Source organism: Coenobita brevimanus, chromosome 113 (assembly GCF_032717465.1).
Source record: "Coenobita brevimanus isolate Jiangsu-jjx chromosome 113, ASM3271746v2, whole genome shotgun sequence".
Taxonomy (NCBI): domain Eukaryota; kingdom Metazoa; phylum Arthropoda; class Malacostraca; order Decapoda; family Coenobitidae; genus Coenobita; species Coenobita brevimanus.
In genome coordinates this window covers 1,862,501-1,870,000 of record NC_137066.1, presented here as the reverse complement: position 1 = coordinate 1,870,000, position 7,500 = coordinate 1,862,501, and positions in this window count along the sequence as shown.

The window sequence follows — 7,500 nt, the reverse complement described above, 5'->3', positions numbered from 1 at the left end:
GAAAGAGGATGAAGGGAGGAGAAGAAAGGAGGGAAGAAGGAAGGAAATAGGGAAGAAAGGAACGTTGGAGGAGAAAATGAGAAAGAGAGCAGGAAAGAAGGAAGAAAAGGAGGAAGGAGGAGGAAGAAAAGAGGGAAGAAGGAAGGAGAGTTGGAGGAGAAAATGAGGAAGAAAGGAGAAGAAAAAGTGTGGAGAGAAAGAGAGGTGATTGGAAAGGAAGAAGAGAGAAGAGTAGGAGGAAGAAAAGGAGTGGGAGGAAGAGGAGAAGGGGAAGAAGGGAGGGAAGAAGGAAGGAAAGGAGGAAGAAAGGAGTGTGGAGAGAAGACAGAAGAAGAAAGTGAAGATATAGAGAAGAAGAGGAAGAAAAAGAGGATTTGGAGGGGAGGGAAGAGAAAGAGTTGCCAGTAAATAGAGAAGAACGAAAATGAGAGCAGGGAGGAGGAGAGAGGAGGACACAGAGAAGGATATTAACCAGCCATATCCAAAAATAAATCGCTAAGGAAGGTTTGTTAGGGAGCTTCCTGGATCGTAGCGCTGAATAAAATCGTCTTGCGGGAGAAAGCGTTGAGGAAGTCGAAGCTCTCGGGATGAAAGGGTGAAATATAGCCTTTATCGTGTTGGACTTTTCTGTCTGTATCTGTCTATATATCTATCTGTCTCGCTATCTGTCTTTCTGTCTATTTGTCTATCTGTCTGCCTATCTACCTGTCTGTCTGTGTCTATTTGTCCGTCTGTCTGTCTGTCTGTCAATCTCTCACTATCTATCCATCTGTCTATCTATCTAGCCAGAAGCCTTAGTGCCAGAAGGGGTGGCCACAAATAAATCACCTCCATGTCACCCTTTCCACCATCGAGCTGCCCTTTCTCCAACTCACCCCCCATATGCCTCCATCCCTTCACCCCATCTCATCTTTGGTCTCCCTCTTATGTACAATAAAATATTAAAACGTACCGTGCTGGATAAATCGCTTAGGAACATGTGTTAGGGTCTCCATGGCAACACGAGGGAACTTTGTAAACATATTGACGTTTGGGAGATTCATGTTAGATGAAGAAAAAACAAGAAAAACAAAAAAATGAACTTAATAGACAGGTGGGATGGATGGGTGATGGTACACACACACACACACACACACACACACACACACACACACACACACACTCACTCAAACACTCACTCACTCAAACACTCACTCACTCACTCACTCACTCACTCACTCACTCACTCACTCACACACACACACACATACACACACACACACACACACACACACACACACACACACACACACACACACACACACACACACACACACAGTACAGCCCAACACAGGTGTTAGGAAGCAAAATAAATCGCTAAGGAAGAAGTGTTAGGGAGCAAAATAAATGGAGGTGTTAGGAAGCAAAATAAATCGCCAAGGAAGAGGTGTTAGGAAGCAGAATAAATCGCTAAGGAAGAGGTGTTAGGAAGCAAAACAAATCGCTTAGGAATAGGTGTTAGGAAGCAAAAAAAAAAATCACTTTGGAAGAAGTGTTAGCAAAAAAAAAGAAAAAAAAAGAAAAAGAAATCGCTAAGGAGGAGGTGATAGGAAGCAAAATAAATAGCAAAGGAAGAGGTGTTGGGAAGCAAAATAAATCGCTGAGGAAGAGTTGTTAGGATGCAAAATAAATCGCTGAGGAAGAGGTGTTAGGATGCAAAATAAATCACTGGAAGAGGTGTTAGGAAGCAAAATAAATCGCAAAGGAAGATGTGTTAGGAAGCAAAATATATCGCTTAGGAAGAGGTGTTAGGAAGCAAAATATATCGCTTAGGAAGAGGTGTTAGGAAGCAAAATAAATCGCTTAGGAAGAGGTGTTAGGGAGCAAAATAAATCGCTAAGGAAAAGGTGTTAGGGAGCAAAATAAATCGCTTAGGAAAAGGTGTTAGGGAGCGTCCTTCTCCGAAGTTCCATCTTATCTCAGGTATTTCACCCACGTTCCATGCACGCCGGTAAGGTTGTCCGGCAAGGTCCCTAAGTACATTTATTTTACACCCCATGGTAGTAGTAGTAGTAGTAGCAGTAGTAGTAGTAGTGGTGGTGGTAGTAGTAATAATAATAATATTAATAATAACAATAATAATAATAGTAGTAGTAGGAAGAGGAGGAGGGGGAGTAATAATAATAATAATAATAATAATAATAATAAAGATAATAATAGTAGTAGTACATCATATAAGTACATAGCAAATAGAAAACCACACATACAGATAGATAACTCGATAGATATACTGATAGACTCATATAAACAGATTATATTGATAGAGGTATGAGTGTTAATCTTAAAATATATATTTATTATTTGACGTGCACAGACTCTCACAGACACACACAGATTAACGTTCACATAAGAATACACACATGAACTGCCGTGTATACATAAACATACACCCAGGAAAGACGCACATACATACATACATACATACACAGATATTCGTAGTTCTTCACCCCTGCAATTTTCATATCATCCCTTTTCATTATTAAATCAAAGCGCTTTACACCCGCCACTCCGACATGCATATAATATAAATGGATTCAGGAGTGTCGCGCGTTTGGTCTGACAGTCCGATCGGCACCGGTTCGGATAGCATACCTCACTATCTAACAGGCCGCGCACACTGATACGTACATGAGTGGATACGTACATACAGATACCTACACAGAAGCGTACATAATCCAGTAACTTGCTAGCATGTGTAACAGAGGTCGTACATGCAGATACGTACATACATTTTACATACATAGGTAGACACATACATATATACATACATACATAGATACTTACATACATATATACACACATACATTGCTAGATACATACATATATACATACATACATACACACACATACATACATACATACATACATACATACACACATACATACATAGATACATACATACATACATACATACATACATACACACATACATACACACATACATACATACATACATACACACACATACATACATACATACATACACACATACATACATACATACATACACACACATACATACATACACACATACATACACACATACATACATACATACATACCTACATACATACATACATACTCCCACAGCACACTGGTATATGTAACTATCATGTACTGTTAATACCACTATACCAGTTATACCATATTTATAACAAAAATACCATCACACCAGTCGCCTCTTACCTGCCTATTACCTACAGTCAGTTACAACCAACCCTACCATTCCTATACCACAAACACCACTCTACCACTCATACCAGTCACACCACTCATACCACATACCAGTCACACCAGTCATACCACATACCAGTCACACCAGTCCATCTCCCACCGGGGTAATACCGGGAAAGGGTAATTTGTCTTTCTCCCTTATCATAATATTTGTTCTGGGAGCAATAACGTGGTGTAGCTGCGGGTAGGGCAAGCAATGATAAATAACAGAGAGAGAGAGAGTAGATAGATAGATAGATAGACAAACCAGACGTCCTGTGGGTGACTACACTAATCCTGATCTTCCTGTTCCTAATTACTTGTCCAGGTGATTTGCTTGGAAGATAGATAGACAGATAGATAAATAGATAGATAGATAAACCTGACGTCCTATGGGTGACTATCGTAATCCTAATCTTCCTGTTCCTAATCACATGTTCAGGTGATTTGCTTGTAATTCTTAAATCATTCAGTGTCTTGAGTTCTTCCTTGAGACAATAACATCCTCTTCCTCCTCCAACTCCTTCCTTCTTCCCCTTCCCCTTTCCTCCCTTTCTCTTTCCTTCCTCTTCTCCCTCTGTCCGTCTCCCTTCCTCCCCTAACTCCACTCTTCCCCTTTCCCAACTCCACTCTTCCCCTTTTCTTCTCTAATCCTCCTTTCCTTTACCCTTCTTTCCTTTTCCCTACCCCCCTCTTTTTCCCTATCCCATCCTCCCTTTTCCCCTTCCCATTCCGTATTTATCCGATTCTTGCCAGACTTGGTGGGGGGGTAGAGGGTCAGACAAATAATAAATCTACATCTTTTAACAACACTGGATCAGAGATAAGGTCACAGGGCTTGATAGGATTAAAACCAAAAATAAAAATGAAAAGGTGAGTCATAGAAATATGCCTCGTCTTACGTCTTTCTTGGCGAATTTCCTTGACCTCGCGTGCAGTGGGGCAGTAAAAGAAATGGAGGAGCAGTACCCCAGATCTATAAATCGTGGGATGAATTTTTTTTTTGCGCTCGCTATTCTCGGCGTCTGCTTTATTACGGCGCGGATTAATCTTTTGCGTCCGTCTGTCCGTCCTTGATCTGTATGTACCTTGCGTCCGTCCGTCCGTCTGTACGTTCGCTCTGTCTGTCTCTCTGTCTCTCTCTCCGCCGCATCGTCCGTGGTCTTTATTTACATTGCGGCAGTCCGTTCGTCCGCTCCTCTCCGCCTGCCTTTCCGTCTATCTATCTGTCTGTCTGTCTGCCCCTCCATATACCTATCCGTCTACCTCTCTGTCTGCCTCACCGTCTGTCTCTCTGTCTGTCCCTCCATCTATCTCTTCTGTCTCCGCCTATCTCTTTATTTCTCCGTCGTCCCTCCGTCTATCTCAGCGTTTCTCCCTCCTGTTCTTCCGTCTATCTCTCAGTCTCTCTCTCTGTCTGTCCCTCTGCCTGTATCTCCGTCTGTCTCCATCTGTTTCTCCGTCTGTCTCTCCGTCCATCTCTCCACAGGTAACGTGCAAGAGGATATTAGCCAGCCCTGCCCAGAAATAAATCGCAGGGGAAGAGGTGTTAGGGAGCTTCCATACGCGACGAAAATACGAACATGGCGATCTTAGGTAAAATTCTTTTGTGGGACTGTGATAGGAATCTTGCCCTGTATTCTCACCTTTTCTTAGCACCTCTTCCTTAGCGATTTATTCTTGGATTCGGCTGGTTACTCTCCATCTGCACATTACGTGTGGAGAGTTTGGAGATATTGGAATGACTTTAAGCAACACAGAGGAGGTCACGTATAAAATAAGCAGAATAAATCGCATGGGGAAAGATGTTAGGGAGCTTCCTCAGCCTAAGAGAATGCCGTCCCATGTCTCTAATTATCAACCGTCACCGTCCATAAAGGTCCCCATTGTTCCCCGCACGACGCGTCCGAATTTTGTACCATATTTATTTGCTTCTGAGTGTACAATTAGTGTTTAAGAGCTTCCGGGGATGGGGAGGGGGATGGAGATGGGGAATAGGTGGGGGGGCTCTCGGGGGATGGGAGAGGGGGAAGAGGGAGGGGGGTGGGGGAAGGGGAATGGGGAAGGGGGTGGGGGATAGAGGGGGGCTCAGGTTAGGGGTAGGGGAGGGGGGATTGGGGGCTTTCAGGGGGGAAGGGGGATAGGGGGGCTCAGGTGGGGAAGAGGGAGGGGGTGGGGAGGGTGGCTCTCAGGTGGGACGACGTACCTGTGGGCAATTAACTACCTGTGGGCAATAATCTACCTGTGGGCAATTAGTCTACCTGTGGGCAATAATCTACCTGTGGGCAATTAGTCTACCTGTGGACAATAATCTACCTGTGGGCAATTAGTCTACCTGTGGGCAATAATCTACCTGTGGGCAATTAGTCTACCTGTGGGCAATAATCTACAAGTGGGCAATTAGTCTACCTGTGTACGTGTTAATTAGGCCAAAATAACCCTACCTGGAAATAAAGGAATATAATGTTTGGACAGGAATGGAGGAGGAAGTGGGCTGGTAGGACTCGGTAGGACTGTAAGTAGTAGTAGTAGTAGTAGTAATAGTAGCAGTCGTAGTTGTGGTAGTAGTAGTCGTAGTTGTAGTAATAGTAGTAGTAGCAGTCGTAGTTGCAGTTCGTTGGTGTTGATCTTCACAGTATAATTTCGAAGTGGATGGAGGTGATTATTAAAAAAAAATAGTAGTAGTAGTAGTAGTAATAGTAGTAGTAGTAGCTGTGGTATTTGTAGTAGTAGTAATGGTTGTAGTGGTAGTTATAGGCTTATCTAAACGTAAACCCAGTGGACTGCAGGCTAAAGTTCCCCCTTCCTTCAGTCCACCATCGTCTTTTCGGGGGTTAGGGAGGGAGTTGAGGCACGTGTGTATAACCAGGCAGTGGGCCCGACCAGTTATATCAGTGCCACCACGTGAAGGCGGCCCTCGTAGTAGTAATAGATAGGCTAAATGGAAAATAGACTGAAATTACCATAAATGAGAGAGAGAGAGAGAGAGAGAGAGAGAGAGAGAGAGAGATGCATATAAGTGTGCCAAGGAAAATTATTAAAAAGAATGGTACAGTATTAGAGAGAGAAAGGGAGAGAGGAAGAGAGAGAGAGAGAGAGAGAGAGAGAGTGAGATGCATATAAGTGTGCCAAGGAAAATTATTAAAAAGAATGGTACAGTATTAGAGAGAGAAAGGGAGAGAGGAAGAGAGAGAGAGAGAGAGGTGACCGTCCCCTTCCCTCTCCCCCTCTCTCTCTCTCTCTCTAATTACTGGTTATTAAATCTTAACGCGGTCCGCAGTGGCAGCCAATAGTAAAGGGGAAAGACCTTACTTTTGGTTTATTGCAAGGGTAAGGAAAATGTGGTTTTATTTATCTTTATTATTCTTTATTGGAGGTTTAATCATTATTATTACTATTATTATTATTATTACTGTTATTGTTATTTTTATCATTCTTATTATGGTTATTATTATTGTTATTTTTATTATTATTATTATTATTATTATTATTATTACTACTACTTAAAGGTTAAAAAATTATATATATTTTTTCTCTTTTCACTGTTCAGGAAAACTTTAAAAACTTTTATCTGTCTTTTTTGTTTGTTTTTCATTCTCTCTCTCTCTCTCTCTCTCTCTCTCTCTCTCTCTCTCTCTCTCTCATGGAAGGAATGCAAGACTTATTATGGTAGGAATGATAGACTGGTGTTATGGTAGGAATTAGACTGGTATTATGGTAGGAATGACAGACTGGTGTTATGGTAGGAATGACAGACTGTTGTTATGGTAGGAATTAGACTGGTATTATGGTAGGAATTAGACTGGTATTATGGTAGGAATTAGACTGGTATTATGGTAGGAATTAAACTGGTATTATGGTAGGAATTAGACTGGTATTATGGTAGGAAAGACAGACTGGTGTTATGGTAGGAATTAGACTGGTATTATGGTAGGAATGATAGACTGGTGTTATGGTAGGAATTAGACTGGTATTATGGTAGGAATTAGACTGGTATTATGGTAGGAATGACAGACTGGTGTTATGGTAGGAATGATAGACTGGTATTATGGTAGGAATGATAGACTGGTGTTATGGTAGGAATGACAGACTGGTGTTATGGTAGGAATTAGACTGGTATTATGGTAGGAATGACAGACTGGTGTTATGGTAGGAATTAGACTGGTATTATGGTAGGAATGATAGACTGGTGTTATGGTAGGAATTAGACTGGTATTATGGTAGGAATTAGACTGGTATTATGGTAGG